At 38.2% G+C, this 21,659-nt stretch overlaps 1 pseudogene; it reads right to left on the bottom strand.

Moving 5' to 3' along the window:
• Positions 1-15,784: 15,784 nt before the first annotated feature.
• On the bottom strand, positions 15,785-15,903 carry LOC120581706 (uncharacterized; annotated as a pseudogene).
• Positions 15,904-21,659: the final 5,756 nt, after the last annotated feature.

The following is a 21,659-nucleotide window of genomic DNA, read 5'->3' as shown; positions in this document are numbered from 1 at the left end:
TACTTTTCCACTTCATTTTCTGCCCCAACCACACTTTCAGAGGCTCAGATCTCTCCAATATAAACCTCTTTGCATACACATACACAAATGATCTTTGCAGCTTAAAGTTTTATCTCTCTCCATATTCTTATTCTGTAGTGGGGCATTTTGACAAGCCAATCTCTACCTTAGAGAGTGTAGGTACAGGCCACATTTCCAGTGCCCTCCCTGGTACCTCTGTGTGTACATTGATGTGCACGGGGACTTTTGATCTGTGTAACTGAAGAAGGTGAATGAGGGAGAAATTTATTATAGGTAGGCTTCTCAAAGGAAAGGGGGTATGCCATGAAGAATAGCATTTTCTCTCCTCTCCAGCTGGCTCTTTGGGCTAGACTTGAGCCCCCATGCTTATAAAAAGGCTGAACGAACTGTTTAATGAAAATCTTGTGGAATTCTAGGCACAAACAGACTTGTTTTGGGGGCCCGGACATCTATCAGTCATTGGTCAAGGATATCTCAAGGGGGCACATGAATTTTCAGGTACGTGAGGCTTTTCTTTCCAGCAGCCTGAGGGACTATTGAAAAAAGAAAAACTTGCAAGTTATTGGAATGTAAAGCACACCAAAGGTAGGAGGGGCATGGACAAACATGGTCAAGAGAATCCCAGGGAACTTGGGTGGAGCCCTGCCATTGCCTAATACAGCAGGGAGACTTTAAGCAAGTAGATGAAGCCAGTTGGCAAGGGGACGCATAGACTCCTGGAAGCCATATATTTTTTGATTTATGACAACTCATCTAACTTGCCCTCAGAAACTGTTCATGAATCTCTGAAGAGGAGGGGGCTGTCTGGTCCAGAACTGTCCTCCTAAGAAGCTCTTTTTCCTGTGGCTCATTAGTGGCATTGCATGCCTGGCTTTTTGCTAAGCTGGAGAATCTCAGTGAGGACTGCCAACACAAGGCTCCTTCAGGCTGTGGTTAGCAACTAAGCATTTAAATAGTCTTGCTATGTTGCCTGATTCAGGCAGGGCACCCAAGGGTGGTGTGTTTTCTGGGATAGCCTGCCAGCTGCTTTTTGTGCTTACTTTTCTTTATCCAGTGTAGCCAGGTGTCCCCAAAAAGCAGCAGGCTGAGAATGCAGATGCATCCACAGACATGAATTTTGTAGCATCATTTGCCTGTTTAACTTTCCTCTGCTTTTCTTATTCTCAGACAGATGAAGGCAAAGCCATATCTATAGAAATTTCCATGCTGCTAAACAAGGCTAGGATTTTTATGAAATAAATAATCGTTAGGACTATTTGGTCTTATTCTCCTATGTATCTTTTAAGAAGGGCATTTTGGGCAATGGTTATAAAGACATTTCATCAGTGAAAATATCTTGAATTTTTGTTTCACCTGTGACTCAAGGACCACATTATTGTTTATCTTTAACATTTGTACACAAGTACTAAAGTTGTGCTTTTCTATTCTGTGAAAATAATACCGATCATGAAATTGGAAGACCTGATTTCAGTTGTGGCCTCCCACTTACGAACTAGGTGATTTTCTCTATGATGTGGGCTAAATATGCTCATTATGAGGGTCAAATGAGATAAATCTATTTGTGGGACTGTTAAGAGCAATGCAAAATAAAGAATTTACAGGATAGAAAATGCCATATAATTATGGATTACACTGGCCACTGTGATCAACATTAGCACACTCTTCTAGAATGGATCACCCTCTGCTCTCTAGGTGATTTCTGTATCTAGATAGACCTGAGCTCAAATCCAAGCGATTCCCCATACAGGCTATTTAAGCCTAAGAAAGGTATTGCAGTTCTCTGAGTCTTAGTTTTCATATATTTGCCTTTTATAACATGGCAGGAATTATAGCCAACATATATACATGCCTGGAAGAGTTCCTTCAACCTAATTAATAATATTTTATTATCATTTTATTTTTTGACTTTTGCTAACTCTAAAGGAACTCTTTGATACTACATAAAATCAACTCTTGCCTGGCATTGAGTGCTATTACCAAGACGTAAGATTAAATTATGGAACCTCTGTCATTGGCTCAAGTACAATGATTTGAATAAGAAGGTGCTGAGTTTCCCTGAGGAAAAATATCTCAGAGGCAAACCATCAATGACCCTCAAATGTTGACATCTCTGTCTTTTGTCAATAGGGTCACACTTTTAAGTCACCTGTTTTTTGCCCACTTAGGCTTGACTGATTCACAGAACTGCCTGCTCCAACCCTAGTTCCATGAATAACACAAGTTTTGCAGCAGTGGCTGCAATGAACAGGACACAATGCCACCTGGCCCATGAAACCTTCCCTTGGCAACAACGTGCATCAGACTCCTTCCTCCATAACTCACTTGGCAATTACTGTCTGTAACTCAAGTAGCATTTCATTGTTCTTTTCCGTAACTGTCTACACGGCACAATGTAGTCCTGTAAATATGTACACTCACATCTTGAGGATTTGTGTGTGTGTGTGTGTGTGTGTGTGTGTGTGTGTGTGTACTGAGCTCTCCAGATACATTCAGAGTGCTTCGTGGATGCGGGCCATACGTTTCTTACCCCACGGTACTAATGCTGAGCTGACAGGCCTCTGGGGAACACACAGTAGGCATTTGATGTGAATTTATTATTTGATGGAAAGGCAGTGAACGTCTACTAATTTTATGCTTTTGGTCGCTGCTAAAATATAGAGTTTTCTCAGGTGGTAGATCAATTGCTTTGCTCTACTGAATACTTTTTAAGAGTCCTTAGAGATGTTTGATTAATGCCAGTATCTCAGGAGAACAGAGGGTACCAGATCGGCATTCATGTATCAAAAGTACTTGTTTTGAGGAATATCAGGCACAAAAGACCACATACAACATTATTTCACTTAATAAGGGCCCCAAATAGGCAAAACCATGCCCTTTCCCCTACCGTGGGAGGAGTAGTGACTAGAAGAATATAGGAAGAGCTCTCTGGATACTGTGATATGTTTGTTTGGATCTGGAGGATGGTTAGAGGGCTGTGTCCACCCTTGTGAAAATTCCTCCAGCTGAGCACTTATAATCTGTGTGCTTTCGTTTCTATATATTATTCATTAATAAAAAGGAAAGTTTTCTTATTTGTGTCCTCTTATTTATTTTCGTAAAATAGGAGTTAAAGCAATATCAATTTGGATTCAAATAGAGATGACATCGTGACTGTTCCTAAATGCCTCTGTCCTATATATCTTGGAAAAAAAGGAATTCTGCTTGTGTGGGGTCATCCCTAGGACTTTTAGAAACAAAATTTATATAGAAATGGAAGTCAGCTGGTAGACAACCTAGAATTTGTCTTGCCGAGACAACACAGATGCCTAAGCAGAAGTGGCAAGTGACTCTTCCCTATCATCTACTGTGAAAATAGTCTTTTTTTTTTCCAGTAAGCAAGGGGGCCAGTCAGGTCAGCACCTGGCTTAGGTTTACAATGGAGGGAAGATTTGTGGGAGATGTTGGCAAAGTGTTTGCACATATACTCAGATACTAATATATCATGGTTTATTAAGAGAGATGAAATATAATTTGTGGCTTTTTTTTTTAGGAAAGAAGTCATAATGGTGTAGGACAGGGCAAATTCCCCGAGGGCTGGGGTTGGGAGACTCAGGCCCTGTACTGAGTGCAGGAAAGGATTCAAACACCAGCCCAAGATAGTCAAAAGAAAAGTGTTTTAGAGAAGGGGTAATACTCCACAGACAGAGCATAGTCTTCTCAAAGGCAGAGAATGAGAGAGCCTAAGAGACTCAGAGGAACAGTGAGAAAGACAGAGTAAAGACACTGAGAGGGACCCCAAGGGTTGGAGGGTTTGGGAATTCAGTTTATATCATTCTTTAGTTTCTGTGAATTACAGTTCAAAGACTTTGTTTACCCATTTTCCTTTGATGTGGGTACACAGAGAGAAAGGAGAAGAGTATGTGGTGAGAAAAGGTAAGAATATGTACCATGAAAGGCCTGCTGGCAATTTCCAGCCTTTGATCCATAGGTTCTCTGATTTTAGCCATAGGGAATTAATGATTTTATTTTGTGTGGGGCTGCCACTTAAAAGATTGTTTTTCTGTTGTCTTTTCAGTGTGGAGATATGGTTTGTTAGCAATCCCAGCAGAAACCTTTCTTGTTCTGCAAGTTTCCTTGTGGTCTGGGTGTAGGGCTGATTAGCATATTGCAGTCTCAGAATATAGCTTGATTTAACATTTAGTTCTCTTGCCTCCTCCTTACATTAATAATATATACAGAAACTAAAACTTAATAGTCTAACTGCATATTCTTCCTAAGCACATATTTTTGGTGAGCAGCAAGTCATTTTATACGTTTCTTCTCGTTTTGAAAGGGTTTACATACAAGCTTTGGTAACACTATTTTAAATATTGCTTATCTGCTGATTCTGTCCCTGGGGAGAGAAGTATTGAATGCCTTGATAAAACGCATTTTGTTCCCACAGTGACCAGGCCCCGGTGTCAGCGTTTTCCAAGTTTCACCCTGTGACACCTGGAATGGTGCTTCTGAACCATGCATCAGAATCACCTACATTGCTTACTGGAAAAAAAAAAAAAGTTAATTCCTGAGCTCCCGTCCACACATAATAAATCTCTGGTGAGCAGTTCTCAGGATGCTACATTTGGAATAAGCTTTTCTTGTGACTCTCAAGCACACTAAAGTTTGAAAACCATCGACCCATTGGCTTCTGGCAGGTGTCAGTGCACTTTGGGGAGGGGGCCAGGGTGTGACCCAGGAAGCTTCCCAAGAATCTCTGGGAAAGCATACCTGTTTTGGGTATGCTTTCCCAGAGATTCTTGGGAAGCTTCCTGGGTCACACCCTGGAAGTTGAGATTTACAAAGTTGAGATTTTGGCCACCACAAAGAGGAAGAAAGACCACTGAATTTAGTGAGAAAGATGCGTGAAATGTCCATAGCTTGTCTTCCCAGGCAGGGCAAGACAAGAAGTTCTTTGTGTAGACAGAGAACTAACAACCTTATTCTCCTCTCAGTGTTTGACCTCTGTCCTTCTGTGTTGGCAGAATTTCTGACTTTTGCATTCCCTCGGAATTACAAAATTGTCCTTTTTCATGCCTTTCTTTTTGTCACAGCAGGCTATTTCTAAAAGAACAGCATTGCCTTTCTTTTTGTGGATTGTTTTCTTTTCTCCCAAAGGACATTTGAAAGAATTCTCCCCCTCAGGGTTTAGCTCAGTTGACTTTATTACAAGGACACACCACGACAGGTACATCTAGTGATGTGTTAGTTAAAAAAAACCAAGTAGCTAGAAATAAACCATGAGGGAAAAAGATTACCTCTGGCGTAAATCAGAATTTCTTGGAAAGTGCTTGCAAGGAACAGCCCAAGGCAAAATGGTTGTTTTCTTCCATTCCCAGAATCACTGTGGGTGTTGGAATTAGAAGCATTGAGAACTTCAGAGTATTGTCTCATGATTTCACTGTTTTCATCTTCACCTTACAATCTGAGAAACTCTGGGGACAGAGGGTGCTCACCTTTTTCTTCCGTGGGTTAAACAATGGCAGGCTTGCAAATGAAATAGGGGAGATGTCAGATTTGAGAGATAATTTCTAAAAACTCTAGACTTGGGAGCCTGTGTCCTCCGTGGAACATCCCTTGGAAGCAAAGCGTTTGATAGTGCAAGACTTATAGTTGGTTGTGTGAATTTTTGTCCATCCAGGTGGAGGTCTCTAGTGAAGCTCCGTAGACTTCAACACTTGGTCTTCATTTTTTTTTTTTTTAAGCCAATGGCTGAATGAGATGATGCAAAGTAAGGAAGGATTACAATAAAATTTCTACTTATTACATCAATAAATTGGAATGATCATTCTAAAGCCTCCAAAAGAAAATTTAAAAGAAAATTTAAAAATTTAAAAATATGCTTCTTAATTTGCTTCAAAAAGTTAAACATAGCTGTGAAACTAAGGCAGATGGTTTGATGGCAGTTTCTGGAGTGTGTCTGTGGTTATAATGGACCACAATGTGAACAATATTAGATAGCTGTCAAAAGATAGAAAGTAATAAAACATTAGCTGCTGAGTAGATTATAAAAATGATTGTGCTAATTGGGCCACACAGACAATTCAATTGTTTTCTAGTATGATCTTTTAAGGAAGGGTATTATAATTGACCTTGTGTTAAGATGAGGAGGAAGATGATGGTGAGCTGGTTTTGAAACCATGTCCTGGGAGAAATATTTGAAGAAACGTAAGAAGAAAAAAGTTTGCAATAGCCTTGGTAAATAGCCTTCTTAAGATTTTGGAAAAAATATTATGCAAGAAGGGTTGTTTTTTCCTATACTAAGAAGGAAGATGGGCATATAGAAATTATAAGATTTTTGGACCTCATAGAAAAACACTGTCTAATAACTGAAATGACATAGCAGAAGATCCTGTCTATTTGAGAGCATTGAAATGCTCTGAAGAGGTTGGATCAAGGATGTTGAAGATGGGATTTCATTATTTGATGGAGGGTGGATTAAATCAGAAAGTTCTTACACCTGGTTGCTACCAGCATCACCTGGAAGCTATTCTTTAAACATACTAAGATCAGGAACCATCTCAGAGATTCTAATTGAACAAATGTGGGGAAGGGCCCAAGAACCTTGATTTTAAAGCAGAAAGTTCCTCAGATGATTTAAATATGCACTCAGATTTGAGAACCACAAAGGCGTCTAAGCTTCCTTTTCAGTTTCATGATTCTAAGGGAAGGAAAGGTCCATGATTCTAAGTGAGGGGAAGGTCATAACAGCCCCTAGGTGAACTTGCACTTTCTGTCTCCTTACATTTGGTACAGGGTCTGTCAAAGTCAGGCACCTGGGTGAACAGTTCACATAGATTTTCTCAATCCTCACAACAATCACGCGAGGAAGGCCTTATCTTTAGGATCATATTATATTTGTGCAAAATGAGATGCAAAGAAGTTAGATAATGGCTTAGTAGTAGAATTAGGATTCACATCTTGATTTTCTGATGGCAAAGTTGGTTCTCTCCACTGATTAGCTCTTTTGCCTTCCATTATGCTTTTCTGAGAACAAGAGTGTTAGGGCCTAACGTACGTAAAGAGATGTATCCTGAGAGAAGTAGGAAAAAGACAAATATGAGAGATACTTCTTGCTTTTTTTCCTTTCACCACCTTCCTCCTCAGACCTGTGTCTATAGGTTCTTCATTCTCCCTCTGCTGCATTAGTGAGGCATGTTTCATTCATTCTTAAGATAGGATTTCTTTATTTCTGTCAAAACCTTCCTGAATTTTTTTTCCAATCAACGCTAACAATATTTTTGTGGTCTACTGAGAGATTTATTCGTGCAGAAATTATCTGAATGGATTGGAAGGAAAGGCTCTGTTTCAAGAAACAGTTCCAGTAGGCATAACTACTATGTCTTTTTCCTCACAAGCATCGTGTTGTAGATGACAATTCATAATAGGTTGCATGTGACATGATTGCAGTTAGAAATATACAGAAAGAACCCTCCCCCCAAGCCATCTACCACCATAATATGAACATTTTTTGTGTGTGAAAATTCTCCTACAAATTAAGTACACTGTGCCTGGCTGTACATCCTTTCCCTGAGATTTAGAATAGTATATGATCTGCAACATCAAGCAATTGCTCAGAGAATCATGTGTTTTACCTGTAACAATACTATTATGTGTCTATCTTCCTCTCTATCTTTATCTGTCTTCCCAATTTCTGCAGACTTAAAATTACTAATTAAAACATCTGAGTTGAGATTCTAAGTTCCCCAAGCACAACTGCTAGAGGAACAGATATTCTGAAAGTATTTATAATCAATATGCTTTTGAATACAGCTTCACGAACACAGGGAAAACTGTCCCAGTGGTTGTCAGAACGCAACCCCTCGCATTCCAGTCCTTGCTGACCTTTGAAACACAAATCACACAAATCAAATGGCTTCTTCATTTTAAAAACAGGTTGAATTTTTTTTTTTAAAGCCTTTTAAAAAATACAGTAAATTTAAATAACATCTCCAGGCAGGCTGTTCAGTCGTGTCTGACCTTTTTGTAAATATGATAAGTCGTTCCAATGTAAATGCAGCACTCCTGGTAAAAAGTTCTGCCGTGTGGAATGGTGGGTCTCTAGGCAGAGGCAGATTGGTTTTACTGAGCTGTTCCTAAAGGAAGGTGAGGTACAAGTAGCTGTCAATCTCGTGCAGCCTCGCCAGGGCTTTTTTAATAAACCATCATTAGGCTGTGGAATTTTTTTCGGGCTTTCAATTTTGCTCGCATTTAACTGATCACATTCCCTCTTCACAGCCACTTCTCATCTAACATCTTCAAGCACTTGGAGACAGAGCGAGGTTTGCATCTCATTTAAGCTTGGATTTCTATTAAACAAGGAACGAAAGGCAGAAGGAGAAAGGTACATTTGATGGGCATACTGTCTGATTTCCATGTTCTCTGAGAAATCCTGTTTCTTTCCAGTCACTTAACAAACATCTGTTGAGGTGTGACTTGGGGAAGAGAATGACACAGTTCAGAGGTGGGGGAGGGGGAGTTTTTAATGCTGCTCGAAAATGGGGTGGGAGGCCAGACCCTTCTCCTTCTCTGGACATCGGTTTCCTTGTCTTTACAATCGAGATGCTCAATAGGAATTAATTCTGGATGCTTTGGGCTCAATGATTCTAGTGCAGGGATCGGTAAATTTTCTCTATAAAAGGTGAGAGATAGAAAATATCTCTGGCTTTGTAGACAAGAGGCAAAATCAAGGAGCTTATGTAGATATTTATGTAACAAGAGATATCCACAAATTTTTATTGAGATAATTTAAAATATATTAATAATAATTGGATACAAATTTTTGTAATGCAGATCTAATGAGGAGAATGGAATTATTTTTGTTGCTGCTGTTGTTTTGTTGGAGAGATGACAACTTACTTGTGATTCAGAGTTAATGTTTCCCATCATCAGATTAATTGCAAATGTTTAGGCCTTAGACAACCAGAAGAGGAAAGGTGCTCCAGGTGGAGGGGAAGGCATGATCAAAAGCATGGCAGCAATCCATGATAGCACAGGTCATGGGGCGATGAGAATTGATGAAGGTGAGGGGATCCATTCTAGGTGAACAAGTCCTCAGGTAAATATCACACAAGAAACAAAATAGATTCTTCCAAAACCAGTCAATTAAAAATTATTTTTTGCCTAATGTATTTCAGATTTTCCACCCTTGTCACATTCTCTCTGACTGTAGTCATGTTTACAATCACTTTATTATTGGTTATAATTCATAGCCAATTTACTTTTTTAGTTGATGTCTGTAGCTTTTAAAATTCTATGTAATATGCTATCAAAATTTAGCCACTGAGGCCTGATGGATGATATAAACGAGAACGCTGGGGGTTTGAGGTGCTTCTGAATCCTGACTGGATAAAGTAACATGCCCTGATTTGTTTAAATGTCAGTCAGTCAACAACTGATATACATTCAGAAAAATTTGGATGTTGCCTCTGCAGTGAAGTCATGTTATATACTTTATACATTTCATTTATTATAGGATAGTTTTATATCTTGTAAGTAAATATTTATGTCCAGTTTAATAAATTATGCTGTTGATAATGTCCCCAAACAAAATTAATTCTTCTCCCCAAAGTGGCCTGAAAACATGTACCCGTTTTTTTGTTTGTTTGTTTGTTTGTTTGTTTTATAGTTTGTGCAAGGCTCCACTGGTGGGCCTGAAGCAGTAATGTCCCACAGAGCACTTTAAGCAGAACTAGTGATTGGTGGTCCAGAGAGGCATGTACCCTATGACCCGCTGAGAACTGTTATAGTCTTGAGTTCTAGAGAGCAGAGATAGAGTCAGAGGTTGAAGTGCTGAGGCTTAATTCGAGGTGTCGTCTAGGGCAGGAGAGTAATGGAAAGAAAAACGTGAAGCAATGTGAAGTGCTGCATTACCACACCAGCTATTGCTTTATGATGAGCAATGAAGAGACACTCCAGAATGCTCAGCGAGTGCATCTAATGAGCCTAAGGGGAATCTCCAGACAGTTTGTTTGGAGAAATTCTGGCTCAGGGAAGTCAATGAGAGAAATAAGGGAGGGGAAGTTTATCTTCCCAGATCCTTCCCATCTTCTGTTTCTCATTGGTCCAAATTTATCTCATGGAAAGTTAACTTCTCCACACTTTTAGTTTGCATCGTGTGGCCCTTTTGGTGTCTCCTTAGAATGCTAGATCTCATTACCTGCGGTGTGAGATTTCGTTTAAATCCAGAAGAAGCAGTGGAGTCAGAAACTCCAGGTATGTGGCTGCTTGGACCAAATGCATGGCAGTTATCCAGAGAGAGAGTTGATGTTCCCAGAGCAAATGACTGGTCAGCTCCTGGTGGTGCCAACACAATCTGAGAGGTGGGCAGCCTATGGAGTTTGTGTCTGATATAAGGTGTTTAGCCAGATATCAAATTAGTCTTATAGGATAGTTGCCTTTAGAAAGAGAAAGGCTAACAGGCTAGAAGTAAGATTGAAGTGAACCTGAAATGCTGAGTGAAACTCAGATTTCTAGAGAAACAGCAAATGACCATTTCTCATAAAGCAATTTGTACCGATGCGCTACAATGATGAAAATTTGGGAGGCAAATGTTTGGAACAATCAGTGGATTATCTGGCTGGAATGATCTTGGACTTGTTTCTCTTGTTGTGTGTTTAGCACTGTTGGTTGCCTACCCACCTTTCCTCTCGCCCTCAACTCTATCATTTATGAAACATCCACAGTTTAACAAGTCTCACGCCCTCTCCACATGCCCACATTTTCCAGAAAAGCTGCCTCAACCCCAGTCCTGGAGTCTAAATTTTGGTTAGTTCCAATCAATCAGGGAGATCCCGTATCTCTTACTGGTGACTGGTTGAGAGATGACTGTGTCATTCAGTTATGCTCAATGAGAAGGATGCTGATGGTTTCTGAGAATATTCCCTTGATCCTTAGAAAGTGATATGGGTATATAAGTTGTCAAGTCTGGGTATGGTGCCTGGATCAGGTGTAACCATCCTGGGACTAAGAAGTAAGCCAGGCTGAGCACAAAGGGTAAGCAGCAGAATAGGCACCTGGGAGAAAAGTGAAGAACTTTGGTCTTAAGTGAGATTTGGTCCATTATATTAGTGAAACCAGAGCCTACTTTATCTCTGGACTTTATGTTATATAAGATAATACTTTTTATCTTACTGTTTAAGGGAATTTAAGTCAGGTATTGGTTACTTGCAACCAAAAACATTCTAAAGAAGAATTAAACACCCAGCAGATGGTAAGTTATTTGAAGGGACAACTGAACTGTTCTTTGTTCAAAAGCTATAATAGAATACATACAGGCAGGGCTCTATTTGTCACAAATTTGGAAGCGTAGAGAGACTCCTATATGTCAATTGGATGTGGCAGAAGCAGAGTCAAGTAACAGGACACATTTTTTCTAAAACTCTCCAGGCCCTATTTCTGATTGCCAATTTTTCTTTTCCTACTATAGGCAGAGATAATGAAAAATACCTTTGAGATCTGTTGTAAAGGTGCAATAAGGTGTTGTATATGAAGCCCCGTGAAGAGGGCAATCACACATTCTTCCTACAGCATGCTTGTTGATATTCCTCATGTTGACAAAAATATACTTTTTACTACCATGGCAGAGGTTTTGACTTTTTCTAACTGACTATATGAGATGATAGTAGAGAAAAAAATGCTAACTTGGTTTTGACTATACTCAATAAGCGATAAAGCACTTACCACTCATGAAATACTATGATTTTGTGATCATTCAGATTTAGCTGTAATAAAGGCATGTGTTCATATCTGAGATCCTTTATTATTTATATTGTTTAATTTTTGCTATAGATGAAGATCAATATCCAGAGTATGAATAGAACCTTTAGGGGTATGTCTATTCATATGATCTGGCTAATTTTTAAAAGCATAGAACTTTTGTGAATATTAAAATTCTGGAGTTAACAATTAGTTATCTTCTTCCACCAAAACTTAAAAACTTGCACCAGGCCGTGTTGACATGGCATAAATAATTTACGTGAAATGCACTTGGTACTTATTAACTTGAACAATTTAAATGTTTGAGATGCCCTTGGCTCAATTGGCCTGATTGAACTTACTCTATATTGCATATGACTTCATGGTAAGGCTTCATACACTGTTTCCTCAACCTATACTTTGCCCATCTCTTCTCTTTTATTATAGTTCCTGAGCATCCGCCAACATCATTCTCTCTTACGTTCTCCATTCCAGTGGAAGAGCCCCATTTGGTTAGTTTACTTACTCGTCAACCACAGGGCCTGGCTTGATGTGGCCAGTCAGATGGAGAGCATGACATGCCTCAGAAAATGGTGGTTGTGGATGATAACAAGCCACCATGAAGTACATTTAAGGATAACTTTTATTACAGAAGTAGTATGTTGTGATTGCAGGCCTCAGAAAGAGGGGGAAAAACACCCCATCTGGAGGAAACCATTTTCAACATTTAGTTGTGTAACTTAAAACCTATTCCCGCCCCCTTTCTCTTTCTTTTTGCATATACACAAAAATACATATACAGTTTTTTTTTGGTAAGAATGAGGAAGTTGGATCAAAATATTTATATATTTTATTCTTTTCCCCTTTTTGTACATGGATTTATTTCCACATATGCTTATTTTAAAAGGTTGCATGTGCCCTATCTTGAGAATGCAAAACTTATTTAATCTATTTCTTATTTTTCTATTGATGAAGATTCATATTATTTTCTACTTTTTTTCGTTATAAGCAATATTGAAATGAAAATACTGGTACACATATTGCACATTGCCCTATGATCATCTCTGTGACAAGCCTAAGCGAATCAATTGAAAAACTATTAGAAAAAAATAAAAGTGCTGAGCAAGGTGGTCAGCTATCAAATGAATATATCAAAATCGATATCTTTTCTAACATGCCAGCAGGAATCGGTTAGAACTTTTAATGAAAAAGGAGATCCCATTCACAATAGCAACCAAAGCATAAACTACCTAGGAATAAATAATAAAAGGTGTCTAAGATCTATGTGAACAGAATTATAATATTCTATGGAGAAAAAAATATATATATATATATATAAAAGAAATGTTTGTTCATGTATTGGAAAATCAGTATTGTAAGGATGTAAATTCTCCTTAATTTAATTTATTCTGCCCACCTGATCCCCATGGGGGTCCTAACTGTATTTTTAAGGAGGAGGGTGCAGGAAGAGACTGAATATGGTTTTTCACAATGCACCTGTGGAGAGTGGATCATGAGACTGAGCTGAGCACACACACCAGCCTCCCGTTCTCTTTCTAAACTCCTAGAAATAGCAAAAAGCATAGTATTTAAAAACAAATCTATAGTAATACTGGAAAACCATAAGGGATCTTCTAGATGGACATTTAAGAAATCCCTGATATAGTTCAGATTAGACTGAAATGGGAAATCTGCTGCCTACAACATGAGTACAATGGTTTTTCTTCACAAGATAGGAACAGTTTCAGGACAGGTTCAAAGTCAGGAGAGGCTGATAGAGGAAGAGGAAGAGGCCCTGGAATAACCCTCAGCATGACTGTGTGTCGTGCCACAGAAGGAGAAGCAAGGAGGCTCAGTAATATCTCCTCCCCGCAAATTGTGCCAAGTGGTACACAGCAAAAATATCTGCTTGTCCCCCACCCCTGGCAGAAGCAATGAGTGAGATTACTTGGGCCTGAGATAAAGGACAGTGTCTCAGATAGCCTCTGACATTATATGGAGGGGAAGGTCCAAAAACTGGTAAGATGAGCTACAAGCCTGCCTTGCAAGACAGCACATTTTCTTCTCTCCACAATGAATGAAGAAAAATACAGTATTCACAGCAAGCTAATAGAAAATCTCAAAGTCAAAATGCTCACATTAACAAGAATCACTAAACACTTTGCAAAGACTAACGTTATGAAAAAAAGCCAGCAGAATCAATAATTAGATGAGTGAATACAACCAACTAGAATTAATAGAGCAAACAGAAAAATAAAGCAAATATGTTCTAAAATCTTCTTTTTAATGTGTGTATGTCACATGTTAGGATATGTCACACCTTGTCTAACAATTACCTTGTTGAAGGACATTTAGGTATTTCCGATTTTCCATTATTATGTGCAATGTGAAGAGATGATCTATGTACAAGCCTCTCTGAACATACGTGTGAGTATAAAATCAACTAGTATAAAATCAAATATATTTCTTGAGGAGGAGACGTATCAACTATTCTATGATAGAAATTTTGGGATGACATTCTTTTAATTTTGATTATTATATCTTAATCCCATTCAACAGTGACCTAATAAAATAACTTTAGGAAGCATTTGCAAATTTGTTTTTTCTTGGTAGAATTAATGTCATTCTAAGTTAGGCATTCTTACTTTATTTTCAAAGCTTACTTTGATAAAGGCGAGTGTCTTGTTATATATGCCTCAGCATTTTTAAAGCTATTAGAATTACTGCCATATTCCATAGAGTCATTCAGCATGGAGCAAAACTTGGGGCCTTATTTATTTAGTCACCTGTGACATAAAATTGATTCAAAACTGTTTTCTGAGAAGAAGCTTGACTGGCCCTGCCCATGAGCTAATGGGTAAAAGGAAACCCTGTAAGTTACACAGTTCTTCCTGAGCAGTTGATTTGTTTCCTGTTTTATGGACATTGTAAATTGTGTAGCTGACCTGGTTTTCCTTTTTCCATTGGCTGACAGCCACATTATGGGTCACAGTTCACACTATGATGTGTATTTTAAACTTCATTCCTGTTCTTTGTTCGTATCTCCCATGTTTTTTTTTTAATCTTTCACTTTACTTTTAATTTTAGCTATTTCTTGTATTTTAATGTCTCCTTATAAACCCTTTTAAATTCTTGCTGAAACAATGTGTGATAGAGATGAATAAATAATATGAGCAGTGGCTAAATAAAAATAATAAACAAACACATACAAGCCTCAGTTATACTTCCTAACGAGTATTGACACTTCCAAATTTTTATCTTGAGTGACCATAAACTTGTTGCAATTGACGTCACAAATGAAAACATCTTTGAAACTTCCAAGAATTTCCTCTTAAGCTTTTGCTACAGTGTGTAAACATTTTCAATGGTTGTGAGACTTTGTGGGTCATTTTGATTTTGGGAAAAATCCCAAAGTATTACATGGTGAAGCCTGCTAAAACTAGATGGCTCATTAAGCTGGGTAATCAAGTTTTTTTTTCTTTTTTAAATAATGTACAATATAAAGTGATGACTATTTTTTTATGTAGTTAATAAACTGGCATTGAAATTGTATCCCAAAGAATAGCTTGCATTGTTGAGAGAAGGGCATGCCCTTTGGGGAAGTGCATTCATTTGCATGTATTTGCTTTGATGTGTTTCTTCAAAAGCATTTCACCATCCCCCAGCACCACCCCACAATCTGAAAAAAAGAGAAGGTTCATTAAAGTGTTGGTCATGGTGATGAACACATCACAAGGAAAGTACATATGGGCTCCTACTTATTTGGGGGGAATAGAGAAAACTGCTTGGGACCCTGGGCATTTTCCCATCATTCTCTAATTTGCCTTGATACCACAGAAGAAACAAGAGTTTTATCATACATGCTGGGGGCATGGGGTTCCATGTCTATCTTTCAATTGCCAATCACAGTATCACGTAGTTATTTATGACTGGAAAATCTGAAATCACTTTTTTTTTTTATTTTTTAGGTGAGGAAACTCTTGGTTGACCTCACAGATTGCAAGGACCTTGTCAGCTTACAATCCCTTATTTTTTATTTTTTTATTTTTTATGCCTACAGCACCTGCTCTTCCTGCGTGGTCTCCCATCCAAGTACTAACCAGGCCCGACCCTGCTTAGCTTCCAAGATCAGACAGGATCGGGCTTGTTCAGGGTAGCATGGCCATAGACAGAAAATCTGAAATCATTTCGCCCCTAACGAAGAACAGTTTTTGAAGTTCTACTCATGTGAGAACATAACTGCTGCTCGATGCACCACAAGTCTCTTTTGCTGTATGTAATGTTTAAAATAATTATCATGTTGTCTGTGACATTATAGAATGTTATAACTGAAAGGGGCCTTAGAAGTTATCCAGCCTGTTGGCTGCAGCTGATACAAGACTATTGTGCACATTGAGGTGAATCATTGGAAGGTCTTTTGCTTTGTATTGAATTGTATGTGTGTGTTGAAGTTGCCTCAAGAACTGTGAAGTAAACACAAAATAAATAGTATTGGAAAAAATGGAGAGGAGAGCATCCCCGTTTCATCATAGACAAGCTTAGGGGGCCAGTGGAAGAGAGGACAGGGACTGACAGGAGCAGGGACCACAACAAAAGTGGCAAGAAAATGATGTGTGCAACTCGGCCCAAGACAATTTCCATGTCTACTTTGAAGGATAAGATATAGCTAATTAAGCATGGAGGAGTAAGATGTACACCAGTTCCTGTGAAGATGGGTTAAAACATCAAAGCAAGAAATGATGAGCTGTGGAGTGGGGCCCTACTGGTATAAAACCTCTTCCTGTAGGTTGAGTGCTGAGCTGCATGTAATTTCTCCTGACCAGGTACAATTGGAGTTGACAGAAGAAGTGCTCAGTGTCTACCTTGATTAGACTAAGGAAAATTGAAATGTTCTTTGGCACCAACATCGCCATCTCATCCCTGGACTGTAGGACATACCAGGGAGAAGTGGTGCAGTGGGCAGCATAACTTAAAAAACAAATTCTAGAGTTGAAGAAACTGAGACCAAATAAACGAATTAAAATGAATCGAATGGTTGGGGCAGAGCTGGAACCGTTAGCTGGTCTCCTTTCGCATTCTCTTATTTCTTCTCAGGGCTTCCTGTCCAAATGAGAAAAATTATTTTTGTAATTATCCTGAGGTTCAAAACTTTCTATCCATGGGCTCATTGATGTCTTGGACTCATCTGTGAGGTCCTGGTCTACTTTGTTGACATTTTCATGTTATACTCTGAAACACTTGGGATCTGCAGCTATTTTTTCTAATTTCTGCAAAAGAATTCTGTCTGTCATAATGCCAATTCCCAGGCATTATATTTCAGAGCAACTATCTCTTCCACTCTTTGGCCATCTGCTTCATTAACATCAGTTGAAACAGGGTGGGGGGTAATTAAATAGGAATGAATATACTGATCAACCCTCACTTACCCTTTGCAATGTTAAGGTTTTGAGTTAATTGATCGTCTCTACTTAGTAGCAATTTACTTTTTAAAAATGTCTTCATGACTTCTTCTTTATTCCTAAAACAGGGATGCGGAGGGGGTGAGGGATGGGGTGTAGTTGGTAGGGAGATAACAGTGGGAGCAAACAGAAAAGAAGAACTATATTTACTTCTACTGTTTCTTTTTTGCCCTTCCTTTTTGAGTCCTGCAAAACCATTTGTAGCATTTATTTGTGGATAAGAGCATCGATTTTAATGGAGAACAGACATGTTTTGGAATCCTAGCTAGAGGACCTTGAGTGAGTCACTTAACTTCTCGAAGACATTTTCCTTCTATGAGATAGAGATAATAATACTGCCTATTTAATAGGGCCAGTTTTTAGGATTAAATGAGATGAATAAAAAATGCTTAGATCAGTGACTGTCATTTACTAGATGCTCAGTAAGTTTAGCTATTATTATTATCTTGTGCCCTAAACAAGAAAACTTGCTGCTCATTTTAAAGGTGTGCTTGGTATATGAAAGTTGGGGACAAAAGAAGAGAGTATATATAAGTATTCCTTTAGAGCAATTGGAATATAGAAAATCATATTGAATGCATCGGAAGATGTGGCATTTAGTTAGAAAAGATTCATCAGGTTTCATTTGAGTCAGGTAAAGAAGCTCATATTTTGCGTTCCTGCTATAATCTGCATGGAATTGACACAAATTGGGATACATCTCAGTCTCAACGACTCTTGCTGTCTATTTCTATGCCGTGCCCTCCTCCTCCTAAAAAATTTTCCTCCCCCTCAAACACTAGTCATGTGTTCTGAATTGGCCATATATTTAAAAGCACTCCCCCACTTTCCTGGCCACCAAGATTTGCAAAGGTGGATGTTTGAATCAAACCAAGCTAGTCATAGTTCTCCCTGCCACCCCAAGCAGTCGTTCTCAACAGGAGGAGGTTTTGCCACCTCGTAAGGGACACTTGACAGTATCTGAAGACAAATATGATTGTAATGACTGGGGAATATTATTGGCAGCTAGTGGGTCTGAAGACAAATATGATTGTAATGACGGGAATATTATAATCACTAACCTCTACCCTCTAGTGGGTAGAGGTTAGTGATTATTCTAAACATTCCACAATGTCCAGTACAAACCCTCACAACAAAGAAAGAGCCAATTCAAAATGTCAGTAATGTTGCTGTTGAGAAACCTTCCCCTAAGGTATTCTTCACCAGCAGCTGGTAGATGGGAGTCTTATAGCCAAAGAATGTAATGTTCAAGAGTGATGCTCCTAGGACCGTGCCCTTCATCTGGAGAAGTCAGTGCAAAGAGGAGAGAGAGAGAGCCTTGACTTTGTTCAAGGCCATGATTCCAGTCACTGTTAAAGCTGATCCCAACTCTTTCCTCTCAGTCTTTGTTCATGGGGGTAAATAAATTCTATTTTGTTTAAACAAGTTCAAACGGTGTTTCTGTCACTTACAATCTAATAGCTCTAATACTTTGGATATGTGTACTGAATACATCTTTGTATTCAATTAAATGTTGATAAACTGGAGCTACTTCTGGTGTAGGTTGATTCAGCACCGCCATCTGTTAGCTCTCACCCCTGTCCTCTCTGTCTCTCCAAGCTTCAGTTTCCTTATTGAAAGTCGGTTCAGTTCAGTAAGACCATGTATGGCAGATCTGAGGTCTTTTATCTAAAGTTCTGAGCATGGTATGTGGAATATGGTAGACGCCTATTAAATGTAAATTCTCCTCCTTTGCATTATTTTCCTATCAAGGAATAATTCATTTCAAAGGGAATACTTTGGAGCATACGAGTGCTACGCTTTGGTGTAGATCTAATCGAGTTTGCTGTAATATGGAAGTCCATAAATATATGGAATTTCCATAAATGATTCTCTCATGATGAGTTTAAGTGTTTGATGCAACCAGATTAGCTGGATATATTCATTTTAAGCAGTGAAGCAACATGCTTCAAAATTTGGGGTTTTCAGTGAAAAAAAATTGTTCTGTACATTTTGAATGTGGATATAAATTCTATCCAAACAGTTTGTGCTTGGTAGGTATTATTTCCTGGAGATATGTTCGCTTAGAAAAATCTTAAAATTTTAGCTCAGGGACCTAACAATGTGAATTTGTGACAACAGATAGCTTTATAGCTTGATATAGTATGGTAAAAGTTTTTGTTTTGTTTTTTTTTTCTTTTGAGAGCTACAGAGATTTGTGTTTTGAAACATTTTTTACTAAACTGCAACTACTAAATAATACTTTAGTTCCTTCTGGGTCGTTACTGGTTTTACACTTAAACATGTATCCAGATTTAAACCTTTGCTCTAAGTTTATCATAATATTGTGAAAATGCATCTCTTCAATTATAATGCTACTACATAATGCAGTATCCAGGCAGTAAACATCATTCTTTGCTATGGGTAACTTTATTTTAGCCATCTCTGCATTTTGGCCTGACTAAGCAGGTTTTCTATTTGGATTCAGGTGTCTTCTGGACTTGTGTCAGAGTCAGAGGCACCAATATATCTCAGGCAATTCTATGATGACGTAGCTTGTTAAAGTGTAGTAATTTCTGGAATCTGTTTTACCATCTTTTCGGAGTTTCTTTTTCCAGCATGAGATCATTTGTGTTATCATACTGACTATATAATTGCAGGTAAAACAAAGGAAATCAATTTTCAAATTTGTCTTCTATAACTTTAATTAAGAGCAAATTCCCATTAGAGCTCTAGAAATACTGAAACCAACTTATAAGCTAACACATTTCCTCATTCACTAACCTGGAACCCTAGACTGAAAATCACTGGTTTAGCAGGAAAAAAACAAAAACAAAAACAAAAAAGAAACAGTTGAAAACTGTGGTGGTCATCTCAGCACGGTTATCAATAAACTAGGTGGTTTATGACGCCACTTCCTGTCTCCGAGAAACAGTTTTACGAGGACACTGAACAGGATAACATCGGTGGGGTCACATCCAGCAACAAAAATGTTTGATTCCCTTCCTCTGAGGTTGAATGCTAGGGCTCTAAATCCAACCCGAAAGCTCTTATTTGTTATCATTTTCCAAGATGAATCTTTTGTAGATATTTTACTGACTCCAGATTATCCTCTTTTATTTCACTGTATTATGGAAAATTACACAAATTCTTTAAAGAGCTGGGTATACGAGGGAAATTTTCTTCTCTTACAAACAACATATCCTGAACTAATCCATTTTTATTTACAATGTTGTTCTTAATCTCTTTAACAATGACAATCCGTGGAGCTCAGTTAGGATTTTTTGAAGTAGTTAAAAATATTTTTCTACTTTTTAAATGTAGGATATTATGGTTTATATTCTTACTGTTTTTTCTCAAAATGTAAACTATCTACCTCGGAATAACCAGAGAAGTTTTAAAAATGTAGATTCCCCCAAGAAACTGAATCGGATGTTTAGGGATCTTTATTTTCAGTGATTTATACTAAGAAACTAAAATTGAGGAGTGCAGATATTTTTGCATATTAATGCTGTTTTTGGTGCATTCTAATGAGATCATTATTTACTATTCAAACAGTTGGTACACATTGGTACAGCCCCCTGGAATGTCATGCAGAATGGAAGAGAAAAGATAATTCACCAGTTTGTCAACAAATATTTATCTGCCCTTTGTGGTAAAAATTTAGTCCGTAAAATGTCTTTAGCTACTATTTATAAATCTTTGACATTCGCTAAACATGATGTCAGTTGTTCAACATACAGTATCTCCATTTAGTTGTCTCAATCATACTAAGGAATAGATATTAATAATTTCGCCATTTTACAGATGAAGAGACTGAGGCTAATGTAGATTAATCCAAGTGATTTGCAAAATTCCTCACAGCTAGTAAAGGTCTAGGACTTGTTCCCATAGTAACATTCAGATTTGAACCCAGATTCTATTTTACTATATAACTTACAATCTATTCTACTTGTTCATGGTGGGAAGATTAATAAATGATCATTGTTTCTTTCTGTATAGACTGCTGGTGGGGTTTCCATTGATCATGTGGCAACAGGTACCACTTCTGGAATTTCCTGCTGCGGTGGTGATCAGCTCAGGGGTGCCACCCTGCTGCTGAGCTTTCTGTTGCTTCCACATGGAAGTGGCTTTTTGTATTTTAAATGACCTTAAGATATATCCTTGTCACCTCTGCTTTCTTTAACTCGACTCTGTTTCCCTGCTAAAGTTGTTTTGAGGCTGGTCATTTGTTCTTTGAATAGCCTTCACACAAACCCTTTGCTTCCTGAGCACTGATACTACTGAGAGTGTCAGAAATTGGTGGCATTTTGAAAAATGTGAGCAAAACAAGTACAGTTTCATTTCTGGCTCAAAGTAAATTCAGTGGTACTGAAAAAAATCTGGAAAATCACTTGCAATAAGACTTTGAAATAGGAGAAAAGGATGTTTTATTTGTCCTTAGTAAAGCCTTTCGTTTACACTTTTCAAATTAGAGCCTGGATGGAA

Source organism: Pteropus medius, unplaced genomic scaffold, assembly GCF_902729225.1.
Source record: "Pteropus medius unplaced genomic scaffold, Ma_sr-lr_union100, whole genome shotgun sequence".
Taxonomy (NCBI): Eukaryota; Metazoa; Chordata; class Mammalia; order Chiroptera; family Pteropodidae; genus Pteropus; species Pteropus medius.
The sequence above is the reverse complement of the archived record's forward strand: the minus strand, read 5'-3'. Positions and strand labels throughout refer to the sequence as shown.